This window comes from Pristis pectinata, chromosome 3, assembly GCF_009764475.1.
Source record: "Pristis pectinata isolate sPriPec2 chromosome 3, sPriPec2.1.pri, whole genome shotgun sequence".
NCBI classification, from domain to species: Eukaryota; Metazoa; Chordata; class Chondrichthyes; order Rhinopristiformes; family Pristidae; genus Pristis; species Pristis pectinata.
Window position 1 is genome coordinate 11,870,188 of NC_067407.1, and position 27,771 is coordinate 11,897,958.

The window sequence follows — 27,771 nt, forward strand, 5'->3', positions numbered from 1 at the left end:
TGGTGGGAGAGCATTTTGGAGATGATGACCATAACTTCTTGACCTTTACCATAGCCTTGGAGCGGGATAGGAGCAGACGATATTGGAAAGTATTTAACTGGGGGAGTGGGAATTATGATGCTATTAGGCAGGAACTTGGGAGCAGAAATTGGGAACAGATGTTCTTGGGGAAGTGCACAGCGGAGATATGGAGGTTGTTTAGGGAGTACTTGCATGGGGTTCTGGATAGGTTTGTCCCATTAAGGCAGGGTAAGGATGGTAGAGTGAAGGAACTGTGGTTGACAAGAGATGTAGAATATCTTGTCAAGAGGAAGAAAGAAATTTACCTGAGGTTTAGAAAGCATGGATCAGGCAGGGCTCTGGAGAGTTACAAGGTAGCCAGGAGGCAGCTTAAGAATGGACTTAGGAGAGCTAGAAGGGGGCATGAGAAGCCCTTGGTGAGTAGGATCAAGGAAACCCCAAGGCGTTCTACACATATATGAAGGAGGATGGCTAGGTGAGGGTAGGACCGATCAGGGATAAAAGAGGAAAACATGTACCTGGAGTCGGAAGAGATAGGGGAGGTCCCTAATGAATACTTTGCTTCAGTATTCACCGGAGATAAAGACCTTGACATTTGTGAGGATGGCATACGACAGGCTGATACGTGAGTTCATGTCAATGTGAGAAAAAAGGATGTGCTGGAAAACATTAGGATAGATAAGTCACCAGGGCCGGACAGGATATATCCAAGGTTATTACAGGAAGCGAGGGAAGAGATTGCTGTGCCTTTGGCGAAGATCTTTGCATCCTCACTGACCACAGGAGTAGTGCCAGATGATTGGAGGGTGTCAAATGTTGATCCTTTGTTTAAGAAAGGGAATAGGGATAACCCTGGGAATTACAGACCAGTGAGTCTTACTTCACTGGTGGGCAAATTACTGGAGAAGATTCTTAGAGACAGGATTTATGGGCATTTGGAGAAGCATGGGCTGATTAGGGACAGTCAGCATGGCTTTGTGAGGGGCAGGTCATGCCTCATGAGCCTGATTGAATTCTTTGAGGATGTGACAAAGCACATTGGTGAAGGTAGAGCAGTGGATGTGGTGTACATGGACTTTAGTAAGGCATTTGTTAAGGTTCCTCGTGGAAGGCTCATTCAGGTCAGGAGATATGGGATCCAGGGAAAGTTGGCTGTGTGGATTCAGAATTGGCTCACTCATAGAAAACAGAGGGTGGTGGTAGATGGAGCGTATTCTGCCTGGAGGTCAGTGACCAGTGGTGTTCCGCAGGGACCCCTGCTCTTTGTGATTTTCATAAATGACTTGGATGAGGATGTGGAAGGGTGGGTTACTAAATTTGCAGATGACATGAAAGGTGGTGGTGGTGTTGTGGATAGTGTAGAAGGTTGCTGTAGATTACAATAGGATATTGATAGAATGCAGACCTGGGCTGAGAAGTGGCAGATGACTTTCAACCCAGATAAGTGTGAAGTGATACACTTCAGGAGATTAAATATGAAGGCAGAGTACAAGGTCAATGGCAGGACTCTTAGCGGTGTGGAGGAACACAGGGATCTTAGGGTCCACGTCCATAGATCCCTCAAGATTGCCATGCAGCTCGATAAGGTTGTTAAGAAGGCATATGGAGTGTTGGCCTTCATTAGTCGGGGGATTGTGTTCAAGAGCCACAAGGTAATGTTGCAGCTCTATAAAACCCTGGTTAGACCACACTTAGAATATTGTGTTTAGTTCTGGTCGCCTCATTATAGGAAGTATGTGGAAGCTTTAGAGAAGGTGCAGAGGAGATTTACAAGGATGTTGCCTGGATTGGAGAGCATGTCTTATGAGGATAGGTTGAGTGAGCTAGAGCTTTTCTCTTTGGAGAGAAGGAGGATGAGAGGTGACTTGATAGAGGTGTACAAGATGATAAGAGGCATAGATCAAGTGGACAGTCAGAGACTTTTTTCCAGGGCGACAATGGCTAACACTGGGGGGCATAATTTTAAGGTGGTTGGAGGAAGGTGTAAGGGGGATGTCAGAGATAAATGTTTTTTTTTACGGAGTGGTGAGTGCGTGGAACGCACTGCCGGCAGAGGTTGTGGGGGCAGATACATTAGGGACATTTAAGAGACTCTTAGATAGGCACATACATGATAGAGAAATGGAGGGCTATGTGGGAGGGAAGGGTTAGATAGATCTTAGAGCAGGATAAAATGTCGGCACAACATTGTGGGCCAAAGGGACTGTACTATGCTGTAATGTTCTACGTTCTATGCTTCATTGGCGACCTTCCTTTAATCATCAGTTCAGAAGTGGGCCTGTGTTCTGATAATTGCTCAATGTTGAATTGCATTTGTAACTCTTCAGCAAATGAAGCAAGCCATGCCTGTGTGCAGCAAGACCCAAACAATATTCAGGCATGGGCTGATCACAGCAAATAACATTTCTGCCACATGACTATCTCCAACATGAGAGAGTGCAACCACCTACTCTTGACATTCAGTGGCAGTCCCATTGCCAAATCTCCCATTAAGGGACTGGAGGGGTGTGAAGGAGTTCCATTGAACAGAAACACAACTAGACCATTCACATAAATGCTGTAGCTACAGGAGCAGCTCAGAGGCAGTGCAACTCACCTTCGGAGACTCCCAGACTTTCCACCATCTGCAAGGCACATGTCAGGAACCTGGTGGGAAACTCTCCATTTGCCTGATGAGTGCAGTTCCAGCAACACCATCCAGGACAAAGCAATTGTTTAATTGGTACCCCGTCCACCACCTTAAGCATTCATTTCCATCACCAACACGCAGTGGCTGCAGTGTGTACTGTCTAAAAAATGAACTGCAGTTACTCGCCTAGGTCATTGTCAAACCAGAGAGCTCTACGTTCAAGAAAGTCTAGGATGTTACCAGGATTTGAGGGACTGAGTTATAGGAAGAGGTTGGACAAACTTATTTATTACTTGGAACGTAGGACACAGAGGTGTATAAAATCATGAAGGGCAAAGATAGGGTGAAAGCGCTCAGTCTTTTTCCTAAGGTTGGGGAATCAAGAACTAAAGGGCATAGGTTTGAAGAGAAAGATTTGATAGGAACTCAAGGAGCAACATTTTTTTTACACACAAAGGGTGGTATGAATGTGGAATGAGCTTCAGTGGAAGTGGTTGAGGCAGATAAAATAATTTTTAAAAGACAGTTAGACAGGTACATGAATAGGAAAGGTTTTGAGGGCCATAACCAAATGCAGGCAGATGGGACTTGCTCACTGGGCAACCTGGTCAGCATGGACATATTGGTATTGGTTTATTATTGTCAATTGTACTGAGGTACAGTGAAAAACTTGTCTTGCATACCGATCGTACAGGTCAATTCACTACACAGTGCAGTTACATTGAGTTAGTAGCCTGTTTCCATGCTGTATGACTCTATGGATGTGGGCCAAATGCTGGCAAATGGGACTAGCTCTGATGGCGTCTTGGTCAGCATGGACCAGTTGGGCCAAAGGGCCTGTTTCCATGCCGTAAGTGTCTATGGCAAATGTAGCAGGCTCATGGGAACACCACTGCCTACAGGTTCTCCTCCAAATCATACACCATCCTGACTGGGAAGTATGTCACTGCTCCTTCATCATCACTGAGTCTAAATCCTGGAACTCCCTTCCCAGCACCACTGTGGAATAAGCTTTACCACAGGGACAGCAGTGGCTCGAGATGATAGGTCACCGCCACCTTCTCAAGGGAAAATCGGGGATGGGCAATAACATTTGGCTACATAGCCAGAGCTCTGGGAAAGATCAGTGGCGTGAAATGTTGCCAATGTGGCATGCTATTTCTCAGCACTTCTGGAAAAAAATGAATGAACCTGCCAGTGTATTTGAGCAGTGCATCTGTCACATCTTGACTACAGACAGACATGATGCCTTGAACAATGTGCCCGTTGTCTCTTCCAGGTGCCCAAGAAAGAGCCTACGCCATGGAAATAGATGGCTACTTTCAGCTGCAAACATTGTGTTGTTGCCTCTCTATTTAGCTTTGCTTTCCTGAAAAATTTATGTCTGACAACAAACCTGTGAATCACATTTGGTTCTTTTTTCCCTGTTCCATTAACGGTGCCAGATAATTAGAGGTTGTTATTGTTGTTGCAGTTGAATCTACCTTATTCCTGGGTAAGGATTTAACCCAATTTATTCCTCTGTATGGAGTTAACCTACCTTGTTCCTAGATATGGTGGTGAAACCTCAGCCTAAGAAGCTTTTGTACCATATTGAGTGTTCTACCCAGTTGTATTTCCTTTCTTGCTATTGCTGTGGCCTCCTCTAGCCCAAATTCAGGAGGTTCAATTCCCGCTGCTGTCTGTAAGGAGTTTGCACGTTCTCCCCGAGTGTCTGCGTGGGTGTCCTCCAGGTAATCCAGTTTCCTCCCACATTCCAAAAGGCATACAGTTTAGGAGTTGTGGACACATTATGTTGGCACTGGAAGAGAGACGACACTTGCAGGCTACCCCCAGCACATTCTTGGTAATGCAAAAAGACATATTTCACTGTGTATTTTGACGTACATGTGACTAATAAATATAAATATCTCATCTCATCTTATAATTTCAATGGGAAGTTGGCTGCCTCTTTCAATATCAAATCAAGAAAACTCCTGTGTGATTTTTCCAACCTGAGCACTGTAGATACAAAGACCGAGTCCTGGGCCACAGCTGGACTCAATAACTCAAAGACACTCAACAGACAAGTGGCCTAGGATTCTGTGGTCGGTGGTCAGTACCATTGCTGCACTGTTTATCTCCCAAGAGACTGCAGGGTGGAATCCTTCACGGGAAGCTAAGACAAGCCCAGCCCACAACAAGCCCTTCCCACAATGCACTCTGCCAGCTCTTAATTCACACCCTTGACTACCTGGTGACCAAAGCTGTCGAATACTAGATTGACCACATCAGCCTGATAACTTTGGCAATCCTAAACTGTAATGAGAAAGCTTAATCACAACCGGAAATTCATGAATAAATTCTATAAAAAGTCCCAGAAGTTAACAAGGGATAAGAAGTTTGAGTTGTAATGAGCCACTGGATAGGTTCGAACTGTTTTCCCTGGAGTGTAGGAAGCTGAGGGGTGACCTTACAGAGGTTTATAAAATCATGAGGGGCACAGGTAAGGTAAATGGTCACAGTCTGTTTTACAGGGTAGAGGGGGGTCCAAAACTGGAGGGCGTAGATTTAAGATGAGAGGGAAAAATTTAAAGGGGAACTGAGGGGCAATGTTTTTTTTAAAACGAGGGTGGTAGGTATTTGGAACAAGCTACCAGAAGAAGTGGTAGAGGCAGGTACAATTACAATGTTTAAAAGCCATTTAGACAGGTAGATAGATAGGAAAAATTTGGAGAGATCTGGGCCAAATGCAGATAAATGGGACTAGCTCAGGCAGACAACCCAGTCAGCATGGACGAGCCAGGCTGGAGGACTTGTTTCCATGCCGTACAACTCTGTTTCTGCAAGAAATAATCCCTGGTCCCTGGTGGGTGAGTTGAGCTCAAGGCACTTCTAATTTGCTTCTCCTTCATTCACCAGGAGGCCAAGAAGCCTTCCAGGCAGGGACACGTTTTTAAGCCCCACAGTTTCCAGCAGATGGATCGGGCTAAACACCGCTGTGGCTTCTTCACCAAAGAAATGCAATTGGCATGGTGACATAAGGAAGGTTATCCCAAGGAACTAGAGTAGAGTCTCTGGTTTAAGGCATAGAGTGGGGTCATGGTGCAAGTTCGGCACCCATCACAATTAGACACTGGCAGGTTTGACTCTTTCACTAAGATGAAAGTCTAGCGCACCACCGAAATTCCCACAGTACATCATGTCTTTGGGTAGAATCTGTACATGCTCCTGCCACATTCCATCTCACGTGCAGTCGCCTATTTTTTCATGAAGTGATTGCTCCACAGTTTCTATGCCTGTATAATACTCGCTACACATCAAAGCTCATCAAGGGCATGCACGGTAGTGTAGCGGTTAGCGTAACGTTATTACAGCGCCAGCAACCCGGGTTCAATGCCAGCCGCTGTCTGTAAGGAGTTTGTACGTTCTCCCTGTGTCTGCAAAGGTTCCCTCCGGGTGCTCTGGTTTGTTCCCACATTCCAAAGACGTACGGGTTAGGAAGTTGTGGGCATGCTATGTTGGCACCGGAAGCATGGCGACACTTGCTTGCTGCCCCCAGAACACTATGCAAAAGATGCATTTCACTGTGTTTCAATGTACATGTGACTAATAAAGATATCTTATCATCTGGGCTGCAGGAGTGCTTTTGTGATATTCACTGTAAAATATGCAAGTGCCCACATTTGGCCAGCTAACCGAACAAAGATGTTAGTCACAATAAGTGAGAGGAAGTGAAAATCAAAAAAGAACTGCACATGCTGGAAATCTGAAATAAAAACAGAAAATGCTGGAAAAAAACTCTGCCAGAAGAGGACCCACTCTCTAAGGAAAGCAAGGCTCTTGCATTGGGACACGGGCTCAACTTCAGCTTAAATCAAATGGATGAGAGTGAATCAGCTGCCCAATACCAATTGGCCATTTAACACCACTGCACATGACGAGTTTTACCAGCATTCACATTATTCCAGAACGTAAACAAGTGTGTAATCACATCTAATAGGCCAGTTGCCATCTCTGCTGACTTCCTTTTAAAACTCATTTATCAGGGTCAAATTCCATGGTTAATTAGAAATCTGAAAAAAAATCTTTTGTCTGTAAGTTTGGCTCATGGGATCAGTTAGAAGCTGTTTCCTATTGCTACAGAACTTCCTGTGTGGTTTATAAGTCATTGGCCCTTTTGTCCAGTTATTAATTAATTATTTTGAAGAGGGACCTTCATGCCTGTGACATGTGACAAATTTGTTTCACTATATCGAATTATAATTTCACTGACCCACTAGAAGGAAAAGTGCAGGTCCCTGGTTTCTGTATATGTGTAGTTTACTTTGAGGAACATGGTACAACTCTAGATATATTGTTGTGCCCAGGCACTGCTGTTTATATAAGAGTCACCGCCTTCAAAAAAAGGATGTTCTGTTTATAACTCCCCTTCTGTTTATTTGCTCTTCTCGCAACAAAACAAAGAAACCTACAGAGACTTCAAATTTATTACATCTTGGATAAGTTGCAAAGGAACTTTAGAAAAATTAAGCTTATACATTTTAGTCAGAAGCAGGTTCAAATGTTAGCAGTCTCTTGTGAAGTAGGGTCACTTCCCCCATCCTATACAGAGCACCAAACATGATCGTAGTTAAGGATAGAACATAGAACACTACAGCACAGTACAGGCCCTTCGGCCCACAATGTTGTGCCGACATTTTATCCTGCTTTAAGATCTATCTAACTCTTCCCTCCCACATAGGCACATGAAAGATAGAGAAATGGGGGGGGGGGTGCTATCTAAGAGTCTCTTAAATGTCCCCAATGTATCTGCCCCCACAACCTATGCAGGCAGTGCATTCCACATACCCACCTCCCTCTGTGTAAAAAACTTACCCTTGACATCCCCCTTATACCTTCCTCCAATCACCTTAAAATTATCTCCCCGTGTTAGCCATTGTCATACTGGGAAAAAGTCTCCGACTGTCCACTTGATCTATGCATCTTATCATCTTGTATGATCTCTATCAAGTCACCTCTCATCTTCCTTCTCTCCAAAGAGAAAAGCCAGAGGTCACTCAACCTATCCTAAGTCATGCTCTCCAATCCAGGAAACATCCTGGTAAATCTCCTCTGCACCTTCTCTAAAGCTTCCACATCCTTCCTGTAATGAGGCGACCAGAAGTGAACACATTTAAAAGATTGTGAAAGATTTCCATTTATATGTGCCTTTCAGAACACCCCAAGCTGTTATTATCCAGTGATGTACTTTTGAAGTGCAGTCTCTGTGGAGCTGTAGTGAACACAGCCACCCTTAAGCTTAAATTGGAGAAGCTGAAGTTGTTTTCCTTGAAGCAAAGGGGTTGCAAGAAGATTTGATGGAGGTGGACAAGTTCATAAATAAAAACAGAAAATGTTGGGGGCACCCAGTGGGTCAGGCAGCATCAGTGGAAGGAGAAGCAGAGTTAACGTTTCTCCTTCCACAGGTGCTGACTGACCTGTTGAGTGTTCCCTCCATTTTCTGTATTTATTTCAGAATTCCAGCGTCTGCAGCTTCTTGATACAATGTCTGGATTAGGGGAGAGAGGGAAGCTGCCTTCATTCATAGCTTGTTCAAGGACCAGAGAACAGATCTAAATTGAAGGGAAAAGGATAGAAAGGGGACTCAAGGAAAAAAGCTTTTACTCTGAGGGTAGTTAGGATCTGGAATTCACTGCCTGTATGGATGGTGAAACAACATAAAGCATGGTTTTCTAAAGGGATATAGACGGGCACAAGAAAGAGAGAATAACACGCACGGCCATGGGGAATGAGCAGGACTTAACGAGTTACTCCACTGGAGCCAGCTCAATGAGGCCATAACAATTTTATGTCAGTATGGTCAGTTTAAATATTAGGAAAGCAGGTTTTAACTCTCCTTAATTACAGACTGCTTCTTCCTCTGTGGGGCACCCACACCATTTGTGGGCCTTGGGTGGACATGTAAAATTTGCACAAGTAAGATGCTATTAGATTTAATTTCACATGTCTGGCAGCCTACAAGCATACATGTGTGCACGCACACACACACACACACACACACACACACACACACACACACACACACGTAGAGCCCAGAGGCAACTCTAGAATCAGCACAGCTGGTGTACAAGGGATTTGGTTGTATTTAGTGCTGGGATAGAGGTTGTGCCAAGTGAATGAATTCCAGGCTCATTGCCTGTGATCCCCAGTGTTGGTGAGTCAGCCTGGATGTTGTGCTCAGACCTCTGGATTGTGCCTTGAGCTGACGACCTTCAGACTCAGAAGTGAGGAAGCTACCCACGAAATCACACTTGAAAAGTTCTGCTTGATTTATTGCGCATGTGGGCAGTGAGAACGACCACTTCTCCTCAGCTTGTTCCAAAATGCAACCAGCTGCCAATGTAATAATGCAATGGGATCAGGCGGCTGTCCTGAATGCTCCAAGCTGTGGCTGACTCTTACTGCCTCCATAGTTCAGGGGCGATTAGGGATGGACAATAAATGCCAGCTGTGAATAGTAAGTTCCCTGTGAATAATAAATAGCAAACAAGACTAGTGTGAGTATTCTGTGAACCACACCATGTTACAGCCACTCCGCCAGTACATTGGCCCCTGCTGAATTCACCAGAGCAAACGCTGGAGGTGTATATGGAGAGATAACATGGGAATGTGGCAACTGCTCTGCAGGTCCTGTCGGTCCAGAATAGTGAGTTGTAAACACTGCCCAGTCTGTCACAGGCTCGTCACCTCCTTCCATCCAGACAACCTTCACCGTGCATTGGTTCAGGAAGGCTAACAGTATCATCAAGGATGCCTGCCCCACTGGCCATTCCCCTTTCCCTCTCCTACCTTCTGGGAGAAGATACAGGACCTTGAAAGCCCGGACATTCAGAATTAAAAACAGCTCCTTCCTTACCACTTTCAGACTTCTGAACCAATCACCTCTTTCACATCCCATTTCCGGTGGCGCTGCCATGTCCTCGGACTTTTAACTCTATCTCTCTCGATTATTTTGTTATTCAGCATTTCTTTCTGCACTACCTCAGACTACAATCTTTGCACCATTCTGCTGTTCTGTGCTCATTGTTGTATTCATTATTACCATGTACGCTGTTTATTCTGTGAGCTTCATGCAAGCAAGGAATTTCATTGCACCCTGGTGTATATGACAATAAACTAATCTGAATCTGAAGTAAAGTTACACAGAATGCTCCTCTGGCTCAAGGACAACTTCTACCCCTTTGTTATGAGACTATTATAACATTGTTATAAGACTATTGTAAGGCAGCATGGTAGCGTAGTGGTTGGTGTGACGTTATTACAGCGACAGCAACCCGGGTTCAATTCCCACCGCTGTCTGTAAGGAGTTTGTATGTTCTCCCCGTGTCTGCGTGGGTTTCCTCCTAGTGCTCTGGTTTCCTCCCACATTCCAAAGATGTACGGGTTAGGAAGTTGTGGGCATGCTATGTTGGCGCCGGAAGTGTGACAACACCTGTGGGCTGCCCCCAGAACACTCTACGCAAAAGGTGCATTTCACTGTGTGTTTCGATGTACATGTGACGAATAAAGACATCTTATCTTATCGAATGGTCCCCTAGTACGATAAAATGGACTCTTGACCTCAATCTACCTCGTTATGGCCTTGCCCCTTATTGTCTGCCTGCACTGCACTTCCTCTGTAACTGTTTATTCTGTTATTGAACTCCCTCAATGGACTGTTGTAATGAAATGATCTGTATGGATGGCATGCAAAACAAAGCTTTTCACTGTACCTTGGTACACATGACAATAATAAACCAATATACCAATTTATCTCCACTTTATCGTCAGGAGCATTTTCTATGCTAGATCTTAAGGTGAATTAGCTCACCCATCAGTGAAAGTATTCACTTTAGCTTGTGGGCTGGACTGCCTGTAGCAGTCAAGCCATTTTCCAGCTCATAAACATTGAGCAGGACAAGCACTGAGCTAAGGTAAGTGATGCTTTTAAAAGTGGTCACTGAACATTCATTAAACAGACTTAAAAGTTTCTCAAAAGAAAGCTGATCACAATGCAAATAAAAAGAGTTGCAAGAATAACTGAGCTTTATCAAGGGGAGACTATAGATCTGGCAACACGAAATAATCACTTTGAAGCAATAAAAATAAGAATAAGTGAACTGACAATGATCTGAGAAATTACTGAACAGATCGATAGACATGTGAGGAAGCTACAGTTGGGGAATTGCTTTTAACAGTTTACTAACTGAATCTTACTGATCTCTTTATTTCCTCTTCACCTCTTTTGTCCTGCATTTATCTATCGATCAGCACTTTGATGACATTCCTGGGTGTGAATGCCAGTATAATGCTGAAAATTAGAGAGTGGTCCAGTTCATGTGTTTAAGAAGCTTAAGGAATTTTACAGAGTAGGTGAGGAGAAAATGGTTTCTCAAATTGGGGAAGGCAGATTAAGAGGGCCTGGCCTCGAGACTGTTCAAGTGTGGTGACAGGAAACACTACTCCTCACAGATGAAATTTGGAACGTGGGATCTCAAAGTGCTGTTAAAGCTGGATATCAGTGGAGAATTTGAGAAGTCCAGTTTATAAAATGTCATCAGGCAATGTATTAAAATTTCTGGGATCAAGGCAAGTAAAGAGAGTTGAGGCACTTAACTAAATATATAAAAAACTTGCAGAGATTAATTAGTTACTCCTATTCCTATCGAAGACATTTACAATCCTCAATATACTACTGGGGAATCCCTGTAAATAGCTACATACTCCCTGTAATATCTCCATAAATATTGATAGCCTCTCAGGGTTTCCTGTATATATTGATATGTTCCCAGGAGCTTTCTGCAAATATCAGTCGACTCCCTGGGATTAAATAATGACAAACTCCTGAGAACTTCCTGCAAATATCAATTTGGACCTGGAGACTCCCTGCATTTATCAATTGTCTCCCAGAGGCTCCCTGCAAATATTAACACACCTCTGGGGACTCCCTGCAACTATAGATGTACTCCCTGCAAATGTCAATACATTCCCAGGAACTCCCCGCAAATATCAATACATTCCCAGGAACTCCTCGCAAGTATCGATGTCAGTAGGTGATGTCTCTTTAATAAGTATAATAATGTCTTCAATGTGTATACCAAGGCTGTACATGAAAGTTAACTACAGTGATATGGTGGCCTTATTAAGTATAGCGTTGACATTATTAGCAGAGTTATTTTCTAATGGAAGACATTATATAAACGTGTCAGCAAACATAATGAAGCCTTCTGAAGCAGTTTGGACATTGGCATGGAGTTAGTGAAAGCTCCTCCTTTTAGGAGATGGGTTGGGGGGTGGAGGAGGGGGTGACACCAACTAGTAACGTTGCAAACATTTGCCCAATTTACAGAGGGGGTGAGATTAACAGGTCAATGCTCTCATACAGAAAACAATACTGTTCCACTCCATTACTTTCAAAGACAATGGAGAATTGCCAAGGTCTGCTCATGCAGTTATCCCCTGTGCATTCTTTGCAGATGCTGGACCATGCATTGGTATTCTCCAGTTGTACAGCGCACCGGAACTTGTGGTATCACACCACACACAATCACCGACCATCGGCTACTACGGATGATGCCTGCCAGTGTGGGTTGGCACAGAGGATGTAGATCATTGATGCGACTTGAGATGGCTGCTGAGTCCCACAGATGTGCTCTCTGGGGAGGGCACGATGTTTAGCCACAGTTCTCCTCCCTCCTTGTTCATTCCTTTGTTTTGTGAACAAAAACATACACATGAATTGGAGCAAGGGTAGGCCACTCAGCCCATCAACCTTACCCCACCACTTAATAAGATAACGCTGATCTAATTGTAACTTCAACTCTGCATGCCTCATCTACCCACCGTAACCTTGTTCATCAAGGATGCTTCAAAATATTCAAAAAGATTCTGCTTCCACCACACATTAAGGAAGAGACTTCGAAACATTCACAACCCTCCAAGAGAAAAAAAATTGCCTTATCTCTTAGTAGGTGACCCTTATTTTTAAACAGTGACTACCTTGTTCTAGATTCTCCCACAAGAAGAGACATCCTCTTCACATTCATCCTGTCAAGTCCCCTCAGGATCTAATATGTTTCAGTGAAGTCCCCTCTTACTCTTGTGAACTCCAGCTGGATACAAGCCAAACCTTTCCTTAAAAGACAACCTGCCCATTCCAGGTATCAGTCTGGCAAACCTTCTCTGAACTGCTTGCAACACAGTAACATCCTTCATTCAATAAGGAGACCAATACTGTACACAAAATAAGGTTATACTTGAAACAGACTGAAGCTTGAAGTAGCTATTTGATTTGTTGCCAGCCAGCTCTTTCTTATTCTTCTTGGTAGTATAATTTCAAGGTATCTTTACAAGATTTCTTACGCATTCTGCAGGCCTTCTTACCAAGACAGAGTGGAGATAAACTTTGGAAGACAGATATCATCCCCACCTCTGCACAGCACGACCAGGCTAGTCTCCTATTGTAACTCCCACTGATGTTCAGCAATTACCTACCCCAATCCCAAGAAGGTGGTGTCAACAACTGAGAATGACCATTCAGCCCATGTGCCTGACAATTCCACTGGCCTTCCAACCCAGATAGATTCAGAACCCAGGAGAACACAGTAGTTCCGAGACTATAAAGTATTCTTGATATTCAATGTGCTCCCTGTCATTTATTTCTAAGTCTTGTTGAAAATCAGGTTTAACAATGTGGGCTTAAGCTGGCAATATCTAACTACAGGTTCAGAAATATGTTACATAAAAGTTTACTGATAAGATTTGCTGCAATAATATTAATAATAGGCAAAAGTTTAGTTTACATTAAGTGTAAAACCCTGTGAAGTCTAATAAAGGCACAAAGCTGCTCAGTAATAATAAAAGGTCCCAGCCACCTGGAAGTATTTCCAGATTTCTTGGAAAAAAACCCAGGGCCTGTCAGCCAAAACCAAATTAGGCACAATTAGGAAATTGTTTGTAATTGCTGTGAGAGATTTGAACCCACTATCCGAAAGAAGTCAGCAGCCGAAGGTTGCTCAGCAACGGAAACCAGGTTATGTTCTTCCAACATCTGGCAAAGAAGTTTTGCCTCACTCTGTCTGCCCTGTTTTGGAATTAAACGTCACCTCCGGGATCCAGCTAACTGAGCTCTGGAAACAAAACTGGTGCCATGTTATGTGTTGGGGCAGGCTGAGGTCAACACTGCTTCACAAAGAAACTAAACGCAAAAGGGCATTTGACATTGTATGAACAACTGTTATCGGTTCATAATCAAACAGAACCAACTAATCATGAATCAGGTTTGCGCGGACAGAGGCTTCAAGTCGGCAGTGTGATCAGGACAATGGAGAAATGTTAAAGTGAACTTTGCCTTAACAAGGTGTAAGTTGAGAGACTGGATTCATGGCAACAATTGCACAGAGCATAACAATCAAGGGAGCACAAGTAAATAACAACATTCAAAAGACATTTGGATAAGTACATGGACAGAAGGGGGTTAGAGGGATTGGACCAAATAGGACTGACTTGATGGTCACCATGGACGAGTTGGGCCAAAGAGCCTGTTTCCATGCTGTATTACTCCAGGACTAATAAAACTGCTGGGGTGATTCAACCAGCAAAGGAAGAACCTCTTTAAGACATATAATGGAGATTATAGCCAGAAAAAAGATTAAATGTTCAACTTGCTGTCGACAGAGTTCAAGTGTAGTGAATAGTGTTTCTGGACTCTGACAATCTGACAATTCTGGCCTCTGCAATCCAAACAACCTTTGATGAAGCAGGGGGTTCTCCTCTTTTGCAGCCCCTTCACCTTCTCCCACTTTTGAGTTCCCTCAAGTGTTGCAGTACAAAGTTCTGGAGGTTCTACCTCACGAGAAAAAAACTTAGCATGCAGGTATGGCAAGTGATTCAGAATGATGGAATGTTGGCCTTTATAGCAAGAGGTAGGGAGTGTAAAATTAGGAGAGTCTTGCTGCAATTCCACAGAGTGCTGGTGAGACCACACCTAAAGTGTTGCATATTGTTTTGGTCTCCATGTTTATTGAAGGGTATATTGCATTGGGGCCAGTGTAAAGAAGGTTCCCTGGGTTGATTCCTTGAATATAGGGACTGAACACAAGGGGCCAACTCTCACTGGAGTTTAGAAGAATGAGTGGAAGTGGTTGAGGCAGGTCCATTGACAACATTTAAAAGCCACTTGGACAGGTACATGGATAGGAAAAGTTTAGATGGATATGTGCACTTTGGTCAGCATGGACCGGTTGGGCCGAAGGGCCTGATTCCATGCTGTATGACTCTATGAGGACTTGGGTACAGAACCAGGCTACCAAACAGCAGGAAAGGAATGGACAACAACATGGAAGCAGTTTCACAAGCACAGTCCAAATAAGGACTTGCATTTCTGTGGCACCTTTCACATTCCTCTCCACTAAGTGTTTTATAGCCAAATGACTACTTTTAAACTGATCTGGAAAATGCTGTAGCCATTTTATGCACAGCAAGATCCCACAAACAGCAGTCTGGTAATGATCAAATAAATCTGTCCTTTTGTAAATTTGAGAGAGTCATTGTGTTGGCTTGGAGAATGAGAATAATTTCTTCAAACTAGTGCAGTGGGATCTTTGCCTTCCAGGCAAGAGAGCAAACAACACCATGGTTTAACATCTCATTCAGAGTGAGCTCCTTCAACAGCGCTGCACTCCCTCTGTACTGTACTGGAGTGTCAGCCTGAACTTTCTGCTTGGGGTGGGACCTACAATCTTCTAACTCAGAGGTCAAAGTCCATCTGACTGAGTCACAGCTGACAGATAAAAGGCCAATGGGAAGGCCAAGATCAAACAGGGAGTGCACCTTAGTTCTGGTTTTCAACGGGGAGGAATCTTTGGTGAATTGGTTTATTGTTGTCACATGTACTAAGGTGCGGTTAAAAAGCCATTTTTTTGCACGCCATCCATACAGCTAATTTCATCACATCAGTGTATTGAGATCGTACAAGGGAAAACAATATAGAATGCAGATTAAAGTGTTACTGTTACAGAGAAAGTGCAGTGCAGGCAGACAATAAGGTGCAAGGCCATAACAAGGTAGATTGTGAGGTCAGGAGTCCATTTTATCATACAAGAGAACTGTTCAATAGTCTCATAACAGCAGGATAGAACCTGGTGGTACAACATTTTTGCTAGTCTTTGGTCTATAGCCACCAGTATACACTGCTAAAAGTGTTCCGGTCATGGACATTCATTCTGGGCAGTAACCTGGAATCCTCCAGTGTGTGCTGAGGCCAACACAGATTCCATTAGAGCAGAGGCTGTCTACTAGTGAGAGGACCTTCCTGCATTGTGTGGCCAGTGCATCCAGCTAGAGTCAGACAGAGTCTCCTTCTGTGATGGGGCAGGGATTAAATAGTTGGGTCAAACATCTGTGGGACACCTGCTAGTTGTAAGGGATGCACGCACTCAGCCTGGAAGGAAGCCCTTCTTGGGATCCAACATGACCAAGGTACCACTCAGGAAGACAGAGGTCCCACCCGTTCCCAGAATAGGTCTACCAACCAGCAACTTCCAGAAATAGACCACATAAATCCCACTGGGGTTTTTAGCACCATTCACGAGCTGTACTTTAGAGACCCGGATGAGATGGACGCGTCAAGAACCTTGCCCATATGAGCGCAGTGCCACAAAAGTCTGAGCATTTGGACTCCAGAAAATACATGTATGTGTTTTATTTCTAAATGAAAAATAATTACTAAAAACAATTTCAATGCCAGCAGAGTAAATCAATCATTTTGAGCACTGACTCACAAATGGATATTAATTCTAAATCCCTGCATTAATGAGAATGTTTTTACAATGAATTCAGCTTAGTTGCTGCGGATTAGTGTCGAATTATTGCAGTATCAATTATAGCTTAAGTGCCGTGCCACATTGCTGCTTGTTGTTTCCTGTGCAGCTGCATTTTATAAGCTTTTCGCCTCATCAACACCACACAAGAGAAAAAAAACATGAACTTATTATAGCCACCTGATCAAGTTAATAAGCACCTCGAACCTGGATCTGGCATGTTAACCCAGCACAGGTCATTTTAAGTGCTCAGCCAAAGTGTGCCAACAGCATTGCAGGCACATGCACAAGCTGACAGTGCGAGGCATAGTAAAGCCAGTCTTCAGTTAGATGCAAACAGGGCTGTGAAGTAGAACTAGCAGAAAAACCTCGCACAGAGCAAGAGAGAGAAAAAAAAATCGCTCAGAAAAATCGCCCCACACTCTCCAACTCAGAATGTGTAGGTGTTTGCTCACGTCAGTCAGGACTGAAATTTGAATCCTGTGGCAAGACATTAGGTTCGGAGGAGGTGTGAAGTGATTCAGGAAGATTTTATCAAATAAGTCTCCCTAAACAGCCATCATTCAATGTAAATGGAAAAAAGGACAGTGTTTGTTTATATTTAGATCAAGTGGGAAAGTGATGTTAAAGACATGCTAACCAAACACCTTGGGCCTGAACTGATTTCATTCAATACAGTGCTTCCTTCATTTTGAGTGCTGGAGTTAATACACCCGGAATGTGCTTTATGATGTTAAATGTGCCAGGTTAGCTTTTTAAGTGCTCACTGTGGTATGTAACTTCTAATTTTTCTCTTATATATTTTTGACCTTGTCATCACTTCAACTCTGTCTCAGTTTCAGTAATCTAAGATGATCCAAATAAAAGCCTTTTATTGTCTATTTGGATCCGATCCACCTTAAAAGCAAGAATCTAATGGGTTCTATGGCATTCACTTAGTCATAATTTATCTAGGGTAAATGGTCATAGAATTTTTTCTCAATATTAAAATGGCTGTAGAAACCTTTGAACTGCCATTTAACTAAATGAAAGACTTCAGCTCTATAGACTTTGTGTCAATATTAGGAGAGATGTTTAACTCCTGAGTTAGTGCAGATTGCCTCTCAAAGCTATTGCTTTCTCACTATACTGTAAAACTTGGTGTATCAGTCTACTTCCTGGCTACTTTTGGAAGGGGCCGTAAAGGGTGGGGAGGTATTTGTACACTGGTCCGACTTGTACAGTGGTGGGTTCATCTAAGATATTAAGATATTTATTTATTGGTCACATGTACATTGAAACACACAGTGAAATGCATCTTTTTGTCTTGCTAAGAATGTGCTGGGGGCAGCCCGTAAGTGTCGCCACTCTTCCGGCGCCAACACAGCATACCCACAACTTCCTAACCCGAGTGTCTTTGGAATGTGGGAGGAAGCCGGAGCACCCGGAGGAAACCCAATTAGACACAGGGAGAACGTACAAACTCCTTACAGACAGCGGCGGGAATTGAACCTGGGTCGCTGGCGCTGTAATAGCGTTACGCTAACCGCTATGCTAATTAAATTAGAATTCAAACACTACTAATTGATACCAATATTTTCACATTTGTTTGAATTTTCCAAAACATACTTGAACAAAACTAAAATGTTATACAGTAAATTATTAATTGAATAAATAACATTTTCAAGGTTGATTTCATTTCTTTTTCATTATTGGCTAAAACCTTATAGAGAGAGAGTTAAATATAGTTTAAACTCAAGAAAGGCATTTCCTGAAATTTAAGTCCCTTAATGGAGGGTGCAGCTTATACTCTGGTGCAATCTATACATTTTTACAGTAATCCTCCCTCTACAAGGAGTCAGTGGTTTTCCTTTCTATGGTCCCTCAATTTTTCTGTTGTTGCAGAGCTTTTTGGCTTTGAGATTGTCTAATCAGTGCACTGTATTCCCAACATTGAGCCTGACTGCCATTTCCATTGAACTTGGAGTCCAGATGCAGGGTCTCGACCAGGAACGCCAACCGTCCATTTCCCTCCACAGATGCTGCCTGACCCACTGAGTTCCTCCATCTCCTTTGTGTGTTGCTCTATTGAACTTTACTTTGGGGGAAGTGATGCCAGTTCTCCTTTGGATATTTAGGTGGAGCAATTGGCAGAAGTGGAGCATTGTATGTTTGGGGGTGCACAACTTTGTGTGTTGATGGGGGGGGGGAAACAAATCCCCCCCACCAGATAGTTCTGTATTTTCGGTAATGCTGAACATGAAGTGAATTATGGGAAGGAGGAAGGTGCTGAGTTAGAAGAGACACTGCAACACAGAACCTGGAACAATAACAAACTCTTGGCTAAAGCAAAATTCCAAATTTATGGGACATGTGTTTTATCCACTCTTTTACATGGCTTGGAAGCATGGATAACTCATAAGCAGCATACTTAAAGACTAAACAGCTTTCATTTCAGATGCCCGCATAAAATTCTTGGAATAAGTTGGCAAGGCACAGCAGCAAATGTGGAAGCATTAAGTCCTGCTGACCCGTCACTCAGGAGAAGGTTGGTTTGTAAGGTCAAGGTTTGGTCGGAGTTGGCACATCAAGTGAACACAGAATTACAGGGTCCCAGGGAACTATAATCTGAAGCTTGCAGAGGGCCCAGATAGAGATGCTCAGTTGTCAAGATGCTGAGAAATGTAACTTAGCATCCTCTGGAAATTCTGTGGGTGACTGGGGAAGGTGGTCAGAAGGCTGATGGAGACTGGCACTGCAAGGCAGACTGGAACAAGTTCTGCGATGATCAGTGAGGAAGGAAGGAGGAATCTGCTGCTGGGATTCGGATTCTGTGGAAAATATCCCAGGCTTGGTAAAGGGCAACAGAGCCGTAACAGTACAATGGAGTGGTGACCTTTGAAAATAACTTGTGAACCATGAAACCCTGCTGAGAGAAAACATACCACTGAAAAAACATCAAAGGGTTGTTAAACTCCACAAAAGTTCCAAACGCCTGAACACATCACACTATCTGTACCTAATGCTAAAGCAGTTAAGACGAAGATTACAAATGACTGTATACTATATACATCACCTTAGAAATATGTACTGTATTGAGCAGGGCCATATCATCAGCCTTTACGATTCCTGAAAGATTACAAGACTAAACATCTACTGCCAAAATTTGAGTCAATACAATGTTTTCTTTCTGGAACATTGTCAGGACTTTCCATCTTTGTACCACACGCACGGATCACTCCTGCGTGGTTTATGACCATTTGTTTTATGATCCTCATTAGACTTTGAGCTGGAATCATTGAAAAGCTCTGGTTTGGTTTCTGATTGTTGAGCAGGTAATATAAAAATGACAGATACTGCCAACTAATGTTGGACAAGGGCTCAACGTCATTTATTCAACCAATCCTTGGCCTGATTTCATGTCACTTTCCATACTAATTCGGTCCATGTGGCTTTATTGAAGCCATGCTTAAGCTCTGTGACTAATCAACATTGTTTTTTAACGTCCACATTATTATTACATTAGCTGCTGTATCTTGTGCTGATGGGAAAGGGGGGAAATATATCTCCACACGGAGGAAAACAAGATTCCCATGGGTTTCTTTATCCATTGCCACATCAACCAGGAATTTTTATACACAATTTTCATACGTTTATCAGATTGCTGTAACACTCAGCTTTAATTGACAATACAGTCAGACTATTATACCTGGCTGGCTTTGAATGTGCCATTCAGGGCAGTTTGATGCGGTAAATCCTACATAACCACCACTGGAGCAGAGCCATATGCTACAGCAACTGGCGGCATTTCGACAGACCGTTCTGTGGAATTGCAAGATGTTGCTACATCGCCTGTGCATTAATAAAGCTCACAATGGCGTAGGGAGGGAGCGGGCAATACAAAAAAATACTAATTAATTCTCAACAATGGCAAACACTGAGGGCAAATAACATCGAGAAACTGCAATCTTTGGGGACCGTTTGAGAGTGTTACATCAGGAGGAGGGGCAGCCTAGCAAGTCTTTTTGTGCCGGCTGTTATTATTACAAAGCACCTAGACATCTGTTTTTCTGATAATATTAATTGCCCATTACTCACAGTACTCCAAGATAATCACAGAACATCATAATTACTAGACTCCGATATATGTGGCCCTCAACATTCAGTTTTTACAGCAACTGGTAAACTGCCAGCCAGAAGATGCTGTGCTCAGTCAGAGACAGCTGCAGAACAGATACAGCAATGATATTCTATCACAATGACAAAACTTTCCTTTAATTTAGCCCAAGACAAACACTGAAACCATACGGAACACAATTTTGATCTCTCTGCTATGTATGTGGTATAACAGAAATACAATGTTTGATTGATTTAACCAATAAACCACAGTGACATGGTTCATTAACTCAGAGTGTTGGCTTAGTGACTGCATTGAGTATCTAAGATCTTTACTTGACATTAGACTCACAGGATAACATAATGTAGAAGGAGGGTCTTCAGCCCATTGTGCCTGGAGCAAGAGTTCTTGTGCTTTTTCACCATTGCCTTGAAATTTCCTTTCCCTTCGAGTATTTCTCCAATTCCTTTTTGAAAGTTGCATTTGAACCTACTTTCAACACTCAATGTGCATATTCCAAAACGTGTTCTTCTGGTTCTTTTGCCTACCAGCTTAAACATATGTCCTCTGCAATCCTTCTGCCACTGGGAACTGTTTCTCCTTATTTATTCTGTCAGAACATTTCACAACTTTGAAAACTTTCTCAGTCCCCTTTTGTGCTCCAGGCACAACCTCAGCTTTTCCAGTGTCTCAACTTAACCGAAGTTCCTATTCCTGGCAACATTCCTGGGATAAGTGACATCTTTACCCACTCTGAACTCTTAATATTCTTTCCCAAGAATGAACACATTGGGCTGAAATTTTCAGTCAACAACAAGCTGCCCATAGTCACAATAATCACCATAGTCACCAACAACTAAAAAGAATACTCCAAACTTACCTTCAACAGAACCGCTATAGTGCCAGCTTGCTGTTAAGTGTCAACCCAATTAGGAATGATGAGGTTCTGCAACGATTCCCAGTGCTGGTGCTCTGAGTAAATACCATGTGGAGGGTGACTGTTGAGCGTGGGGTGAAAGAAGAATGCAGAACCAGCCCTGCCCGTGGAGCAGCTGAGAAAATTCTGAAGAGAGTGCTAAGCCACATCTCCAGCTTAGTTGGCTGTCAAACTTCCCAATACTTTAATTGTTTCTGAATGCCCCTGACATTGAAAATACCTAAAAATTAATAAATTTAAACAATGCAACAACTTTATAAGAATTCTTATATATTTCAAAGAATATACCAAAATAAAAACACTCCCAAGCAATTCACATAATTGAAAACACCATTGTTTTGTTAGGTCTAAGCCAGCAGAGGGTTATTGGACAGATCCTCCAGCACTTACACCAGGGAAATGCATTAACTTTATGCTCCATCACTGGACTCAACATCAGAGCCCAGCACTGGAATGCAGTTGGGAATTCATAACATAAAGCAGCCAGCAGTTTTGAGACTTCCACATTTGTGCTGGAGTCTTTAACTTGTTTGCACTTTTGCAAGGAAATGCCAACAGATCCACCTGGGACCACTTGCATTTCCAAGCAAAATTTAATCCAATACTCCAATTTAAGCATAACCTGTGTTTGATAAAGATTTAGCCTAACTTCCTTGCTGTTTTGTTCTATAGTTTTACCAATAAAGGATTCAATTTTTAAACAGCCCTGCTAACTTGTCCTGCCCCTCTTCAAAGGTTTGCATCCATAAACCCTCAAGTCTCATCTTCCAGCACGCCCTTTAAAACTTTATCGTTTCACATTCTTTCCCCTACGAAAATATAGCCTGGAAAATTGGATTAATTGATGGTCATTTTTGATGTTCAAAGCACAAAAGCAATTTAATCCAAGCAGTACCACATTACCAATCATACACGGATGAAGTTGCATCCATCAGAAAATTGGCCAAGGTGTTTCTGTGCACAATCCCCTTTACAGCGACCAATGATTTTCTGAGTTGAGTTGTGCACATAAATCACTTCACAACCAGTACAGGACACGTTTCCTCACATTTTGGTATAAATTAGAGCTTTTGGATGTAACCTATGGTCCTTGACACTCACAGTATAACTAGGAGCACAACATATTACTTTGTTGCATTTGTGTCTACCAAAAGGACACTCTGCTAGCATCAGGAGACATGAAAGAGCTGCTTCACAGCTCACCGCAAGTTGCTGAAACACTTTTTGAAGTCCACGGAATCTGCTTAATCAAGGAAGGGATGATTCTGAATTCAGCTGCTGAGACACTTATTCAATTGACACTGCCAGCAACACTTCAATAGAAACCTTTGTATACGAAGCAAGGCAGGGTCTGCAGCAAAGCCAGCAGTAGCCATATCAGTGTCACTTATCTCTGCGTGATTAAAATTTTATGTACAAATTTGCATGTGTGTGTGCATGTGCAGTTGCATGTGTGTGTATGTGTGTCTGTGCATGTTTATGCATTTTTTCTATGTGTCTGTATGCATGGGTGTGGGTGAGAGTGCGCGCATATGTATGGCTTATAAGGGTGCACATATGTGTGCATGTGAGGATGCACTAGCTGTATTTTTATAGGTCTTGAGCTCAGTTCAACACATTGTGTGAGATCATTATATACAGCAATGCATATAAAATGTCACTGTGCCTTACTAACCAGAAAAACTGTTCTTCCTTGAATCAAATGGCCACAGGAGTAGTACCAGATGATTGGAGGGTGGCAAATGTTGTTCCTTTGTTTAAGAAAGGGAGTAGGGATAACCCTGGGAATTATAGACCAGCGAGTCTTACTTCAGTGGTGGGCAAATTACTGGAGAAGATTCTTAAAGACAGGATTTATGGGCATTTGGAGAAGCAAAGGCTGATTAGGGACAGTCAGCATGGCTTTGTGAGGGGCCTCATGAGCCTGGTGAGCCTGACTGAATTCTTTGAGGATGTGATGAAGCACATTGAAGGTAGAGCAGTGGCTGTAGTGTACATGGATTTTAGTAAGGCAATTGATGTTTCCTCATGGAAGGCTCATTCAGAAAGTCAGGAGGCATGGGATTCAGGGTAACTTGGCTGTGTGGATTCTGAAGTGGCTCGCTCATAGAAGACAGAGGGTGGTGGTAGATGGAGCATATTCTGCCTGGAGGTCGGTGACCAGTAGTGTTCTGCAAGGATCTGTTCTGGGATCCCTGTTCTTTGTGATTTTTATAAGTGACTTGGATGAGGATGTGGAACGGTGGGTTAGTAAGTTTGCTGATAATACAAAGGTTGGTGGTGTTGTGGATAGTGTAGATTCCAACAGGATATTGATAGAATGCAGAGCTGGGCTGAGAAGTGGCAGATGGAGTTCAACCCGGAAAAGTGTGAAATGATACACTTTGGGAGATCGAATTTGAAGGCGGAATACAAGGTTAATGGCAGGACTCTTAGCAGTGTGGAGGAACACAGAGATCTTGTATGAAAGGAAGTTGGCGGATAACATTCAAAAGGATACTAAGAGTTTTTTTAAATACATAAGGTGTAAAAGAGAGACACGGATTGATATAGGACCAATTGATAATGGTGCAGGAGCTATTATAATGGATGATAGAGAGATGGCAGAGGAATTGAATGAATATTTTGCATCGGTCTTCACCGTGGAGGACATCAGCAATGTGCCGGTTAGTCAGGAGTCTCACGAAATGGAATTGAGTTCAGTTAAGATTACTAGGGAGAAGGTGCTAGGAAAACTAAATGGACTAAAGACTGATAAGTCTCCCGGACCGGATGAGGTGCATCCCCGGGTTCTGAAGGAGGTGGCTTTAGAGATAGTGGAGGCATTGGTGATAATTTTCCAGAAATCGATAGATTCCGGCATGGTTCCGGAGGACTGGAGGGTCGCAAATGTAATTCCGTTGTATAAGAAAGGTGGGAGGCAGCATAAAGGAAATTACAGACCTATTAGTCTGACGTCAGTGGTGGGAAAGTTATTGGAATCTATCCTCAAAGACGGGGTTACTGAATATCTAGAGGCGCAGGGCAGGATAGGTCCTAGCCAACATGGTTTTGTGAAGGGAAGATCCTGCCTGACCAACCTATTGGAGTTTTTTGAAGAAATCACAGGTAAGGTGGATAAGGGAGAGGCGGTAGATGTTGTGTATTTAGACTTTCAAAAGGCCTTTGATAAGGTGCCTCACAAGAGACTGATTAATAAGATGAGAGGTCATGGAATTACGGGTAGGACAACAGAATGGGTGGAGCATTGGCTGGTTGACAGGAAGCAAAGAGTGGAAATAAAAGGATCTTGTTCTGGCTGGTTACCGGTTACTAGTGGTGTGCCGCAGGAGTCAGTGTTGGGACCACTCCTTTTTACATTGTACATTAACGATTTGGATGATGGAATAAATGGTTTCGTGGCTAAGTTTGCGGATGACACCAAGATAGGGGGAGGAGTAGGGAGTATTGAAGAGATTGGAAGGTTGCAGAGGGACCTAGACAGTTTAGGAGAATGGGCAAGGAAATGGCAGATGAGATTCAATGTAGGGAAATGTGCAGTTGTACACTTTGGAAGCAGAAATAAGTGGGCAGATTATTATCTAGGAGGAGAGAAAATCCAAAGCACGGAAGTACAAAGGGACTTGGGGGTACTGGTGCAGGATACCTTAAAGGTTAACCACCAGGTCGGATCGGTGGTAAAGAAAGCGAATGCTATGTTGGCATTCATTTTGAGAGGTATAGTGTATAAAAGTAAGGAAGTGTTGATGAGGCTCTACGGGGCACTAGTGAGGCCTCATTTGGAATATTGTGCGTCGTTTTGGGCCCCACATCTTAGGAAGGATGTGTTGACGTTGGAGAGGGTTCAGAGGAGATTTACGAGGATGATTCCAGGAATGAAAGGGCTTATGTATGAGGAGCGTTTGTCGGCTCTTGGACTGTACTTGCTGGAGTACGGAAGAATGAGAGGGGACCTCATAGCGACATTTAAAATATTGATAGGAAAGGACAGAGTAAATGTGGCTAGGCTGTTTCCCTTGGTGGGTGAGTCCAGGACCAGAGGGCACAATCTTAGAATTAGAGGGTACAGTTTCAAAACAGAGATGAGGAAAAATTTCTTTAGCCAGAGGGTGGTGAATTTGTGGAACTCCTTGCCACGTACAGCAGTGGAGGCCAGATCAGTGGGGGCGTTCAAGGAGGAGATAGATAGATATCTAAATAGTCAGGATATCAAGAGATATGGGGATAAGGCCGGTAATTGGGATTAGAATAGTTTTTTTTTCTTCTTCTTCTTCCCCCATTCCCCATTTCTCATTTCTATTTCCCTTTCCTTGGAGCAGACTCGATGGGCCGAATGGCCTGCTTCTGCTCCCTTGTCTTGTGATCTTGGGGTCCACGTCCACAGATCCCTCAAGGTTGCCACGCAGGTCGATAGGGTTGTTATGAAATTGTATGGTGCGTTGGCCTTCATTAGTCGGGGTATTGAGTTCAAGGTAATGTTGCAGCTCTATAGAACTCTGGTTAGACCACATTTGGAGTATTGTATTCAGTTCTGGTTGCCTCATTATAGGAAGGATGTGGAAGCTTTAGAAAAGGTGCAGAGATTTATCAGGATGCTGCCTTGATTGGATGTCTTATGAGGATAGGTTGAATGAGCTAGGGCTTTTCTCTTTGGACAGGAGGAGGATGAGAGGTGACTTGATAGAGGTGTACAAGATGATAAGAGGCATAGATCGAGTGGACAGTCAGAGACTTTTTCCCAGGGTGACAATGGCTAACACGAGGAGGCATAATTTTAAGGTGATTGGTGGAAGATATAAGGGGAATCTCAGAGGTAAGCTTCTTATACAGAGAGTGGTGGGTGCGTGGAATACACTGCCAGCAGAGGTTGAAGGAATCAAGAATTTGAAGCATTTGGGCATTTGGAGAAGGAAAGGCTGATTAGGGACAGTCAACATGGCTTTGTGAGGGGCCTCATGAGCCTGATAAGCCTGACTAAATTCTTTGAGGATGTGACAAAGCACATTGAAGGTAGAGCAGCGGCTGTAGTGTACATGGATTTTAGTAAGGCGTTTGATAAGTTTCTTCATGGAAGGCTCATTCAGAAAGTCAGGAGGCATGGGATCCAGGGTAACTTGGCTGTGTGGATTCTGAAGTGAAGATATTGAAGGAATCAAGAGTTTGGGTGTAGTACAGGAAAATAGCACTGAGGTAAAAGATTGGCCAGGATCTTGATGAAGGTCAAGGCAGGTACAAAGAGACAAATGGCTTAAATCTGTTCCCTGTTTCTGATCATTTTATGAGTCATGAGAACCTTCTTTTGAAGATTTTCTCAACCTTTGAGGTGTCATGCTGAAGCCCACCAATATTTCTTACTAACCTTTCAGAAGGATATTCTATCTGATAACTGGGAAGCTTGTAGGATGACAAATAATCATATCAGGCTGCCATGTCAGCTGGTAATTTAAAATAACAGAGACTGTGATTTGCATGTCATAGTGTGCCAGTGGTAAGAAGCTCATGTTACTCTGCCAGCATAAAGTACTGGAATGACACGACTTAATGTAATCTGTCATGTCATATGCTAATCTTCATCCATTATTTGAGCGCTGAGAGTAAGTGAAAAGAATTTGGATAAAATCCCCATTCATCAGCAGCTATTTTTCAAAAATAAATGTGGATACTTAAACAAAGCTGCATTTTTATTGGTTTGGGGCATTGTTCTTGAGCTCAGTGAAAAATAGGCACTGTAAGGAACGTGGTTGTTCGCTGTTACCATTCAGTTACATGATAGCTGTGCATAATATTCAATGTACTAAGGGATTTGAATCTCAAAGTTGGACAGGAATTAATCAAAAATAGTTGAGTATTGGAATTAACAACAAGCCTCGGGTGGCACAGCTGGTAAAACCACCACCTCACAGTGCCAGAGACCCAGGTTCAATCCTGACCTTGGTTGCTGTCTGGGTGGAGTTTGCACACTCACTCTGTGACCATGTGGGATTCTTCCAAGTGCTCTTGTTCCCTCCCATGTCCCAAAGACATACAGGTTGGTAGGGTAACTGTGATGAAATTTGTACTAAATTGGTTTGTTGTTGTCACATGTATCAAGGTACAGTGAAAAACATTGTTTTGCATGCCATCCATTTCATCACATCAGTACATTCAGGTAGTATAAGAGAAAACCATAACAGAATGCAGAATAGAGTGTTACAGTTGCAGAGAAAGAGCAGTACAGGCAGACAATAAGGTGCAAGGCCATAATGAG